The following is a 12,445-nucleotide window of genomic DNA, read 5'->3' as shown; positions in this document are numbered from 1 at the left end:
ACCCCTATATGTTTGTTTGGAAGATTTTAAATTTTTCTTTTCTACCTCTATTAGATTTAACACAGTGTTCTCTGATCGTTTGAGTGTCTGAAGTACTTTCTTATTGAGGGTAAGCTGATGGTATATATAATCTTGGTTTTTTTTTATTGTGTTCTATGTCCACTCTTTAACATTTGTTTTCTGTATGTTATTATGTTGCTAGGTTCCCTCCTGATGCAGTTCTTACGAAACACGGCCCATGTTGGGGACCATCTACCCTTTTATACATGTTTTTGGTTTTATGCTAACACATAAGACCTAAATAACTTTTGAGGAACTATATGGACATTTACAGTAATTATATCCTTCCTCCTTATTTGATTGATTGCCTCTTTGATGGTTGGATGCTTCGCCTTCTTCTGCTGCATTAGGTCTTTTGTAACATGCTTTGGTTGTGGGCTTGGCCCTCAGGAAGCCATAAGTAAATAATTGCAATATAGTAAGCCTCCAATACCAAAACTGCACTAACTGCTAGTACTGAAACAGAAACAACGCTACCTATAAAAATGCAACACTGCAAATATTACATAGACCCTAAAACACAAATATGCCACCTGTTAGGTAAACCGAAGAAGCCATGATACCTAAAAATATCTGCAAAATAATAAATACCTGTTCCTGAAACTATTATACAAAAACTTTCATATGCCCCCTTCTTGAGATGTCAGATTAAAGACATTCACATCTAAAGACAGGTCCTATATTGTATCATCCTCTTTTTCTTTGCCATAAACACACTCTAACACGTGTTCATTCTCTTTCACAGACACTCATACACATACACACAAAGGCATTCTCACACTCAGTGGCTTTCTCTTCTTCACACACACACATACACACAAAGGCACGCACTCAAACTCAGTGGCTCTCTTACCTTCACATACACACTCACATAAGCACTCTCTCACACACAGTGGCTTTCACACACACAGGCACTCTCTCACACAAAAAAGGCACTCTCTCCCTCACAGACATGCACACTCATTTTGTAGCTTTCTCTCACACACACATACACCACAGGCACTCTTTCACAATCAGTGGCTCTCACTCTCTCTCACACGCATACACACACACACACACACACCACACGGGCACTTTCTTACACTCAGTGACTTTCTCCCCCCTCACACGCATGCACACACACACACAAATCCGTATAGGCACTCTCTCACATTCAATGGCACTCTCTCCCTCACACGCATATAAACACACAGGCACTCTCTCACACTCAGTGTATCTCCCTCACACACAGACAGGCATTCTCTCAGAGGCTATTTCTTCCTCACACAAACACACACACACATACTCAGGCAGTCTCACACGCAATGGTTCTCTCTCCTTCACACACATAGAAATGCACAGACACACAGGCACTCTCTCACATTCAGTGGCCTGCTTGCTCTCTCACACACACACTCACTCTCACTCACACAGGCTCAGACCTTTTGCTCTCTTCTTCACCTCTTCATCATGCTACCTGGTCATGGGTCCGATCTTTTTCAACCTCCGCACGATGGGCTCTGCTGACATCCTTCAAGTCTCTTCTCTTCTTTAGCCGCTGCAGGATGGGTTCTGTGGCAGCCTGCTGGATCACAGGCTCTTTCTGTGGGCATGGACAACAGCAGGAGTCACGCTGATGCAACGTCATCTCCTGCTGCTATTGAGCAGGTTTAATTTATTTAAATATCGCTACTTATCTTGCTATGTTAGCCAGATTAGAAGCTCCTCCCTGTTAAGTGGCAGCTGCTAAAGGCGGCTAGATATTCAATCACCACCACTTAGTTGGATAAATACTTACTTATTCGGCTAAATGGTGCTGAATATTGATCTCCAAGTAACAAACCTTCCCAGGAATTAGGAGAACTTTCTATAAATAATTTCCCCTAGATTAGGAGAACTTCTTATGAATGTCTTTCCCACTTTCCTCTTTAATATTTCAAAGTACGCTCTTCTCTCCTACATTTCAAACTACCCTCAGTGAAAGAAATTCCCTCCCAACTATAAACATTTTCTTTCTTCCATCAAAATATAGACTTTGCTTCTGACAGTCTTAACATCAATTTCTTTCACATAATCTGGCAGATTTTAAAAGTCCTATGTGCGCCAAAGCCGAGAGATACATGCGTCTTGGGCCAGTGCGCGCCGCGTGGATTTTAAGAAGCACCCGTGTATGTGCGTATCTCCCGGTACTTGCACAAATCAAAAAAGTTCAAAAAAGGGGCGGGGCATGGGTGTGTCGGGAGGAGACTGAGAGATTATCAAAAGACATTAGATTTGTTCCTTTCTAGTCTTATTTTATTCTTTATTTCTGACTTTTCTTGTCTTTGTAAAATAATTTAGTATAGTTAATTTAATTATTAAGAGATATTTATTAGAGTTGGGGTTTAATTGAATTTATTGTATTTTTCTTATTCTTACTACTCTTGCTTTACATTTTTATTGTTTTTTAGTTTAGTTCATTTATATTTTATTTTATTTATTTATTTAGTCGTTACTATTTCATATTCATTTTATTTACTATTTTTATTTTTCTTTTATTTTTCTTTAAATTCGTGTTTATCTGTAAACCGTTTTGGTGAGCGATCTCGCTTTTGAAAGATGGTATAGAAATGTTTTAAAATAAATAAATAAATAAAGATGTGCATGTGAATGCTTTATGTACACAAGCACGCACGTGGGGGGGGGGGGTGTTCCCCACAGTGTAACTTTACCTCTGCTATTGCTGGCGTGTAAGTCAAAAATTAAAAAAATCAGGGCTAGTCAGCGGGGTTTTAAGGGTCGGGTCTAACGGGGAGAAGGGAGCCTTTAAAACTGGGGGGGTGGGGGGGGGGGTTAGGAAGTCCTAGCCCTACCCTGGGAGAACTGGGAAAAGGGTAAATAGCCTCGGCGCACACCCCTGATAAAATTCCCCCCCACTTACGCGGTAGATGTAGCATTTGCACACATATACGCTTCTGTATAAACTTGAGCACACATCTACATGCGTAACTGCTGATTTTATAACATTTGTGCATATGTGAACATATGTTAGAAATTTTCTGCATCCATGTGCGAGAGCCGGCATATGTGCGCACATGCGTGGATCTTAAAATGTACCTCTAAGTGCTTCGGTACTCGTTCACTGGACACTTAGAAATTCTCTCCACTCTCCATACAAACTGTAATCCTTCAGAAGTTACTTCTGCCCCATCCTATCAAAAGCATAGGACTTCCCCAGTGTCCCCAGCTTTCACCCTTTCGTGGCTTCTTCACTCCACATTCTCCCCACTATCTGTGAGATCTCCAGATTCCCCTCCAACTCCAGGACTCAAATCGGGCCCCCTGGTTGCTTCCCTTTGAGGTGAAACACCTATTCTGCCTCAGGCTTTTTCCCTTGAGGGGGAATGCCCCAGAGCAGGGCCTTCTCCAAAGAGATGCCACCCTGGGTGAACCCAGTCGCCAGCTGAGTTCTCTTCAGCTCCTACTCCAAATCCTCATGTAGCCCCTTTATATTGGATGAACACTCCCTCTATGGGACCTTGATCCTCATGCAAAGGGGGATATCTCACACAGGCCATTTAAATCATCTCTTTCATCGTGATACAGTGCAATGCATTGTGTAAATTACCAGAAAGGATGCCATCTAGTAACCATTCAGAATACCAAACTCTACACATGCAATTATCAGCAAATAGACAGCTTCTGCTATTTTATAATATTTCCACATTCCTATAAATTTTCCCATCAGTAAATCCAACTCCAAGCTGGGACCAGGTAGCCTTCCCCACCCACAACCCTCTCCAGGAATTTCTTTGAGATGACAAAGAGCTCCTTGTTGGGAACCCATATGATAACGAAGACAAAGAAATTTGAACACATTACTCCCATTCTAAAAAAGTATTACACTGGCTCTCAATTCACTATTGCACTAAATGTAAATGTCTAGTTCTAGCCTATAAAACACTTACCTGCCTTTCACACCTACATACCTACTCTCCAGCTATGCTTACAAACACAGGTGCATCTTGTAAGACCATCACCCAAAACTATTAGCCTCATTGGAGCTAGGAAAAAACCTTTCATAGGCTCTGACCCAACATTATGGAATTCCCTTCCACTCTGCAACAGACTCATTCCAGATCGTGTATTCTTCAGGAACCTGGTAAAGACCTGGTCCTTTGATGCAGCATTTGCTACTCACCAATAACTCATGCCTACTGTGCACATAACCACCTTAATATTTAATATATTTATTTTTTTATATAAGATATCCCATAAGATCTTTCGACAGAGTTTAAACTTACAGTAGTCACTTTAAAACTCTGAAGTTAGCCACCACAACGATATGTAATATAGATCATTATAATGTCAATGGCTTTATATAGCTCCTATATGTTTGCATATAAAGATGTATATAATTTCTCTATGCCTATCATCTCCTGAAGCCTTACTCTCTCTTCTATATCCTTAGTAGCCTCCTGTCTCACTCTTACTAAGTCTGAATTTGTATTTCCCATTATGTAACCATATAATCGTATTTAATGACTTGTAAAATGTATCATCCATGTGCATCTTGTAAAATGCCTTGATCTCTGGCTGGAAAGGCATGAAACAAACGATGATGATGGTGATGGTGGTGTATGTTTTGACCATGTGATGTTCCCAATTTGTGCTTCTTCCAAATCTCCGCCCCCCTCCCCCCCAATTTCATATCCAAAAATAACACATCGGATCTAGAGTAAGATTGATGGGAATGTGAAAAAAAGAAAGATAATCTCTGGCACTAGAGTTTAGAGCCCTCCACATTCCAATACTCCCAGGTCCTGTAACAAACATTAATTTTGCTCTGCATTTTGACTGTTATCTTTCTTAGCACTAGAGCTATCCACCTCTGGCTTAATGGCAATATTAAAATCGCTCTCTAATTACAATGAAGCTTATTGTAAATGATGCAAATATTGTAAGTGTTTTGTTAAAGAAGAATCCTGATTGGAACTGGCTGCAGGTATTCTTGTGCCAACTAGGAGAAAACTAATGCCTCTATCAAAATATCCCCTCTTTTAAATAATATCAGATAACTAAAACTGGGGAAACAGAATAAATATGATCTGACTTCAGATGTTCAGTACTGGTTTTATGGCTGATAACCGTTAATTTGGTTAGGTCTCAAACCGTGCACCCAATACCGTTTTTTCTTTATTTATTATTTTGGATGCTTTTTGAAAATGTTTTTTTGATTTATCTTATACCTTTTGAACATAAAAAGTCTCTCATCATTTCCTATATGTTCATACTTTGATTGCCTTAGCGCCCTCCCTCCCCCCCCCCCTGTATGAGTTTATCAATTTTATATTATCAATGAGAGTCTGACAAACTTATCTTAATGAATGCTGCGAGTGGTCGTAACTTCAGACTAATGCTTCTCTTAGAAGAAACTTTTTGTAAAAATAACTCATATCCCTCCAGGTGTAATCCATCCCATAGACAATCACTTATTCAGAATAGAAATCTGCCTTGCAAGCACCTACTTATCTCCTTAACACAATTATTCAACTCTTTAGAGGTTATTATATCTATTCCTGGTCTCTTTTCTTCCAAAGGGATGCACAGAATATTTGAATAAATCACCCATCTCTAACTAAAAGCTCATCTTTTTTTTCTTTAGGTGCCTTTGCATTCCTTCTTTAAACTGTGAATGCTGAGACGGTTTGAACCATATTTAAAGTACATTTGCAGACAGTACTACAGGCACTTGCTTTACCCGGTTTAGATGACTGTAATTCCATCTATATCAGTATGCCAGGTTATGTCCCACGAGCCTTGCAAGTAGTACAAAACTCAGCCGTTGGTGGTGATTTAGGGTGTAGGGGCCAGTTTTACATGCAGAGTGAGATGTATGAACAGCACAGTACACCTCGGTGAAGATTTCATGTCATTTGGAGTGAGGAACGTCTCACAAATATGACATTTCTATCATGTTCTCTCGCCCTTGCATGAAAAACTGGCTCCTAAACCCTAAAACACCACCAACACCTCACCTCGAGCTATTAGATGGCCCCTTCCCAAAATTTGCATTCACGCCGTGCGCAAGCATTATTATCGCATGCATTATGGATATGATAGAAGTCTACAAAATCATGAAAGGACTATGTAAATCGGTTATTTACTCTCTCAGATAATAGAAGGACCAGGGGGCACTCCATGAAGTTAGCAAGTAGCTCATCTAAAGCAAATCAAAGAAAATTATTTTTCACTCAGCACGTAGTTAAGTTCTGGAATTCATTGGATAAGTTCCTAGAGGATAAATCCATAAATTGCTATGACTGTAATCAATAAGCAATAGTAGCTTGTGATCTATCTAATGCTTGGGTACTTGCCAGGTACTTGCGACTTGGATTGGCCACTGTTGGAAACAGGATACTTGGCTTGATGGACCCTTGGTCTGACCCAGTATGGCATGTTCTTATGTTCTTTTGGCGTTAACGTGTTATCACGTGCGTTAATACCATAACGAATTTTGATGAATGGCGTGAAGTTAGGCTAAGTAATAGGGAGTTGCAGTAGTCTATGTTTGAGAATATTAGTGTTTGTAAGACAGTTCAGAGGTCTTGAAATGTTAGTAGCGGTTTCAATCAATGTAATATTCGCAGCTTGGAGTATCCTGTTTTAATTAGTTTATTTATGTGCTTTTTCATAGTGATGTTCTCATCGAACGGTATTCCCAGGTCTTGTACTTCTTCTGAGAGTGTAATGTAGAAGTTACTTAAGTCTAGACTAGGCGGTTTAATAATAGAAGGGTTTCTTCTTAGCTACACAATTTCAGTTTTATTTGTGTTTAGTGTTAGTTTAAGCTGAGATAGTTCTTGCTGAATTTCCTTCACGTATGTTAAGAGTGTCGATGTTGTATTTTCAGTTGATTTGGTGATAGGAATGTAGAGCTGGTTATCATCTGCATATAAAAGAGGTTAATTCCTAGTTCTTTTAGTAATTTACATAGAGGAAACCTATATATGTTGAAAAGTTTGGCCGAGAGGGCTGAGCCTTGGGGGATGCCTGTATCAACTGGAAATGTGTCAGATAAGTGGCTGCCCAGTTTGACTTGGAATGTCCTATCAGTTAGGAAGGAGGAGAACCACTTGCGGACAGTTCTATTACAATTTTTCTCATCTGATGGTATAGTAATGTGTGGTCGACAATGTCAAAGGCTGCTGTTGCCAGAGGTGCAGACACAAAGGGGCCAATGAAATAAAACCTGTGCTAATATTAATTTATTCATTCCTTCACTGTCTGCTGATGGGTACCTCCACTGTCACATATCAGAGAAAGGACCAATCCCTTTTCAGAAAGCTGCCCTTTAGGAATTCTGAAAATGGATTGGTCCTTTCACTGTCAAGTGGCATGCCCAGGGACACGGCTGCTATTTTATAATATACGCGTTTATATGTGAACGTGCTATAAAATAGCCTGACCGCGCACATAAGTGTGCGCTCCTCCTTAAATCCCAACCCAGGAATGGATTCTGGGATAGGGTGGAGCACTGCAAGCAGGAATAAGAGACCAGGGCCAGAGGGATGAGGGAGGCCCAGGGAGAGAGAGAGAAGCCTCGAGAATATGAAGTGTAAGTTACAATTATTTTGTTGAAATGCACAAACCAGCTAACTTGTTTTCTTTACTATTGCTTAACAATAAAGAAGCTTATATTGTTGCCAGTGTCTGGCCTGGAGTCTATTCTCTGGCTAGTCCTGCCCACTTGGCATCACCATGACCTACTGGGCCATCCCTCAGCTCTTCCATTTTAACAAGCCTAGCCACTCTCAAATCTCAGTTCGCAGGCAGACCAACAAAATTCCCAGATACCTTTAGGATCACCAGGATTGCCAAACTCACGCCAGGTCAACCAAATAGACTGATGCAAGCCTTGTTTTACCCCATTGCATGCATGGAGTTGTAGTTCTGATTATCTAAGGGAAAACAATGGGAGAATCAGAACTACAGCTCCATGAATTCAATGGGGATAAACCGGGATTGGATCAGCATGTTTGCTAAATCTGGGGTGAGGTGGCAGCCCTACACCAGGGGCAGGCTGATCCAGTTCTGGTTTTTAAAAGTTTGTCCCGTTGAATAAATGAAGATATGGTCCCAGCCTTTAGGGGGAAACAGAACTACAGTTCCTTATATGCACTGGCAGAAAGAGGACTGTCCTAGGTTATTTCCTGTCAGGCTGATACAAACCTGGATTTCACCTGCTGTATCTACGGACCTGAAGTTACGATTCCCCCTACCAAAAGCAGGGTTCCACGCATTGGGATGAAGCCAGGACTGAGCCGGTTTGCTGAGAAGAAATGAAATCAGCTGGGCAGGCACAGTTCCGTCTGTCCCTAATAACCGTGACTGGAGAAAATCAGGAATTTGTTTCCTGCCCAAGGCTGCTCAGGAGGGAACCATGTGACACACACACACACACATTTCCTTATCCACCTCACCTGGTATGTAAGGTATGGAGAAATGGCACCCGCTCTCTTTTTCTTCCATTTCTGGTTATTTTCCCTCTACTGCTTATAGATGCACTTGCCTGTGGAAAAACTGTTTTACACGCCAAAGGGACGAAACACTTTCCCAGGCTCAGCTGCCAGTCCCTTGCAGCTTGTCCCGTTTTGAGTTTGCTCCATTGCAAACAGGGCCAGATTTAACATTATAGGCAGGGAAGGTGATTTTGCCCCCATAAATCAGACAGCAGTAGAGGGGATCCCACTTTTTTTTGGGGCGCCTTCAGAATTTGGCGTCCAAGGCAGGTGCCTATGCTGCCTATGCCTAAATCCAGCCCTGATTGCGTACCGGGGCAAAATCAATTGCTTCCTGATTTTTACTGATGAACTTCTGGAAAGTTAATTCAAGGAAAGGCCCGGGCATTCTCACTGGTTCTCATGGGGATTTTTGCTCCGAACCATTCTTTTGATCTGTTCATTCATCTAGTAATAGGAAAAAACAGAGATAGGCCGGTCTTTTGAATAAGGATAGTAAGGCTACATTTTCATATGCCCCTAAGCAGGGTTCTTGGGGCATTTTCCCATCTGAGGATTCAAAAACGGGGGGGAGGGGTTCTCTTCTGAAGACGCAGGCTTTCTTGGCTTGCTTTCTGTAGTGATCACAAGACACCTCTCTGACACAACATTCAGCCGCCCATTAGACATAAGGCAATCTAAGCACGTGTCTACTTTGACTAATTGGAAAGTTAGCCCTGAAGGAAGGTTATAATCCAGGGCAGCTGGGCTCATCAGGATATTTTTAGAAGCAGCATATTGGACTGTAGTATTGTGGATCAATTTTTAGTACAATTGCAAATTAAAAAAAAGAGATTTATTATAACCGGAGAGGAAGAATGAATCTGAAAATCCCCAGTCACTCTCAAAGGTGAATTTTAAGACCTGCCTGCGGGAGCGCATGTGCGGGCATTTGACTGCTCTCACATGTGGATGCGGAAATTTTATAACATACGCGTGTACATGCGTGCCTGTTATAAAATTGGCTATATGCGTGTACATGTGTGCACGATTTTACATTGATGCGCACGAACGCTGCCTTGATCGCGTAAGTGGAAGGGGTTTTAGTAGATACGAGTGCCGACGTAATTACCTGTTTCCCAGTTTGCCCCAGTAAAGGAAAGGACTTCCTGAACCCCCTAGATAACTTGCCTCCCTTTTACCTTATTAGCCCCAACCCTTAAAATCTCGCCATCTAGCCTAGTTTTTTTTTGTTTCATGAATTACCTGCTGTCCATAGCAGAAGTAAAGTTATGCATATAGGGACCCGGCGCGTGCTGGTGTGCATAGATACTTACGCGCTGGTATCATTCATATTTCCTGGAACGCCCATGACCCACCCAGACCATGCCCACACGCCCCACCCCCTTTATGAAAAAAACTTTTTACCCGCGTACCGGGAGTTACGCAAGTACCCGGGGTGCCTCTTAAAATCCACACAGCGCGTGCCAGGCCAATACACGCGCATATCTCCCGGCTTTGGCGCACGCGGGACTTTTAAAATTCACACGTCTTTCTCCTTCGGTTATCATCAATAAGATCCAAAAATCTATCCCGCTATAGAAAAAAAAAAAAAAGATCAAATATTTTCTTCTGTTTCTCTAAATCGGTGTTACCCCATGCTTAACTGTCATGTTTCCATGCCTGGGAAAAGTCAACACAACCAGGGTATATTGTGACGTCACCAGGGCATGTTAGAGCTCCCCTCCCATTGGTTAATGCCCCTCGGCCACGTGACTGCTGACAGATTACAAATGCTTGATTTAGCGCTCCCATTTTACTGTGTATTTCTGTGTAGCACACATGCAATCCTCTTATTTTATTTTACTGTATAAAAGCGGTTATTGATATCTTTGTATTTTTCAGCTTTGGACAGGTTCTGTGCTCATGTCTGTTACCAGGCAATTAAATTATTTTTTTTTTTCCTTTCCATTTTCAAGATTTTCTTTACTCATCCCAACAGACATCGAGGGAGCCATTGTGTTGAAGAGCAATGGCATCAATGGCTATAAATTATGTCCCACTTCAATAAAGTGTTTCTGCTGAAAAAAAAACTCGCAATAGACCTGATTTTAAAAAGCATTTACTTGCTTAAAAATGGGTTTTGCATGTGTAAATGCACTTTACCCGTGTAAAGTGGGCTTTTGAAAAGGATTACAGTAATTGAACTGACAATAGGATATCCATGTACACTTTGGGGCAGATTTTAAAACATGCGCGCAACCTGACGCCCATAAATGTACGCCCGATTTTATAACATGTGCGCAGCCGTGCTTATGTTATAAAATCAGGGGTCGGCGCGCTGCCTTCCTCCGTTCCCTCCCAGGCCGCTCTGAAATCGGAGTGGCCTCGAAGGGAACTTCCCTACCCCCCCTACCCCACCTTCCCTTGCTCCCCCTGCCCTAAGCTAAACCCCCCTAAAAAAGTTATCTTATCTAGTTATGCCTGCCTTGAGCAGGCGTAAGTTGCGCACACCGGCCAATGGCCGGCCCGTGATCCCGGGCACAGCAGCAAATGGCCGCTGTGCCCGGTGTGCCCAGTGCGTGTAGGGCTTTGAAAATCTGCCTCTTTATGCGCATACATGGCTTTTGACATTTTCTATGATAGTATGTTACATTTACACATCTAACTCCTTTTAAAATGACCTCCTTAATGTCTCATCAATGACTCACTGATATCACTGTTCTACCCAAATGGCTCTCCCCAGGCCAATTGGATTGTATCTTAAAAATTAAATTGTTTAAAAGTCTTGAGTGCAATCCTAGTAAGCTGTATTGGCCCTGGAAGAAGCAAGGTTCTTCAAAGAATGTGGTACCTTTTAAAGGGCCAGCAAAAAAAAAACCTTTCCAATCCACCTAGGTCCCTTCTACAGACGTCATCTTTTCTGTGAGTCCTTTAAAAAAAAAAAAATTTATATCCTTCTCTCTATAAAAAGTCTTTAAATATAAAAAAATAATAATTTAAAATGTTTAGATGCGTAGCTATCATTTATTTATTTAATTAGATTTATAACTTGCCAGATTGGAGAACTGCTTCTGGCGGGTAATAATACTTAAAAAAAAAAAATAACACAAGTACAAAAGATTTTGGCACCCTAGGTGAACCTTTGGTTCATGCACTCCCTTCTCCCCCAACATATCTACTGGAGGCAGCTCCAGTACAGTGCTCTCCCCTACCGGCAGTAGTGTCTCCAGCACAGTGCTCTCCCCTACCGGCAGTAGTGTCTCCTGCACAGTGCTCCCTCCTACCGGCAGTAGTGTCTCCAGCACAGTGCTCCCTCCTACCGGCAGTAGTGTCTCCAGCACAATGCTCCCTCCTACCGGCAGTAGTGTCTCCAGCACAGTGCTCCCTCCTACCGGCAGTAGTGTCTCCAACACAGTGCTCCCTCCTACCGGCAGTAGTGGCTCCAGCACAGTGCTCCCTCCTACTGGCAGTAGTGTCTCCAGCACAGTGCTCCCTTATTTGTCCTCACCTCTCTGGGCCTTGCGCTGATGGGATTATGCTGCCCCCTCCCCTCAAACAAAATGTTGGTGCTCTAGGCTGCCGACTGCCTAGTTTGCCTAATGGAAGCACAGGCCCTGATAACAGCATTGCCTTGTATGACACACAGTTACAGCCTGAGGACAGGGCAATTCTCCTTGAAGCACAAAGTTTAGTTTTCTGAAGAGAAGGATCATGTCAAAATAAACTGTTACTGTAGTTTTACACCTGGAACAGGTTCTACCCGTTGTGAGTTTATATGACAGCAGATAACTCATTTATATGGTTCACTGCTCCAGAAGTACATAGGCCACTAAGATAATCCAATCTATGTTACTCGATCAACAGGGAAAGAATCTTTTAAAATAAGTTATAATTATCTCACAGAGCTCTCACTTTTCAACAGG

At 42.0% G+C, this 12,445-nt stretch overlaps 1 long non-coding RNA gene across 5 annotated transcripts in view; it reads right to left on the bottom strand.

The window, feature by feature from the left end:
* Positions 1–12,445, bottom strand: part of LOC115073844 — a 69,570-nt gene that overhangs the window by 41,134 nt on the left and 15,991 nt on the right. For all 5 annotated transcript variants that reach the window (XR_003852139.1, XR_003852138.1, XR_003852137.1 and 2 more), the window contains exon 4: positions 1,517–1,642. This is a non-coding gene — a long non-coding RNA (uncharacterized LOC115073844). The remainder of the gene's footprint in view (positions 1–1,516; positions 1,643–12,445) is intronic.

Source organism: Rhinatrema bivittatum, chromosome 12, assembly GCF_901001135.1.
Source record: "Rhinatrema bivittatum chromosome 12, aRhiBiv1.1, whole genome shotgun sequence".
Classification (NCBI taxonomy): domain Eukaryota; kingdom Metazoa; phylum Chordata; class Amphibia; order Gymnophiona; family Rhinatrematidae; genus Rhinatrema; species Rhinatrema bivittatum.
This window is presented reverse-complemented; position numbering and strand designations above follow the sequence as displayed.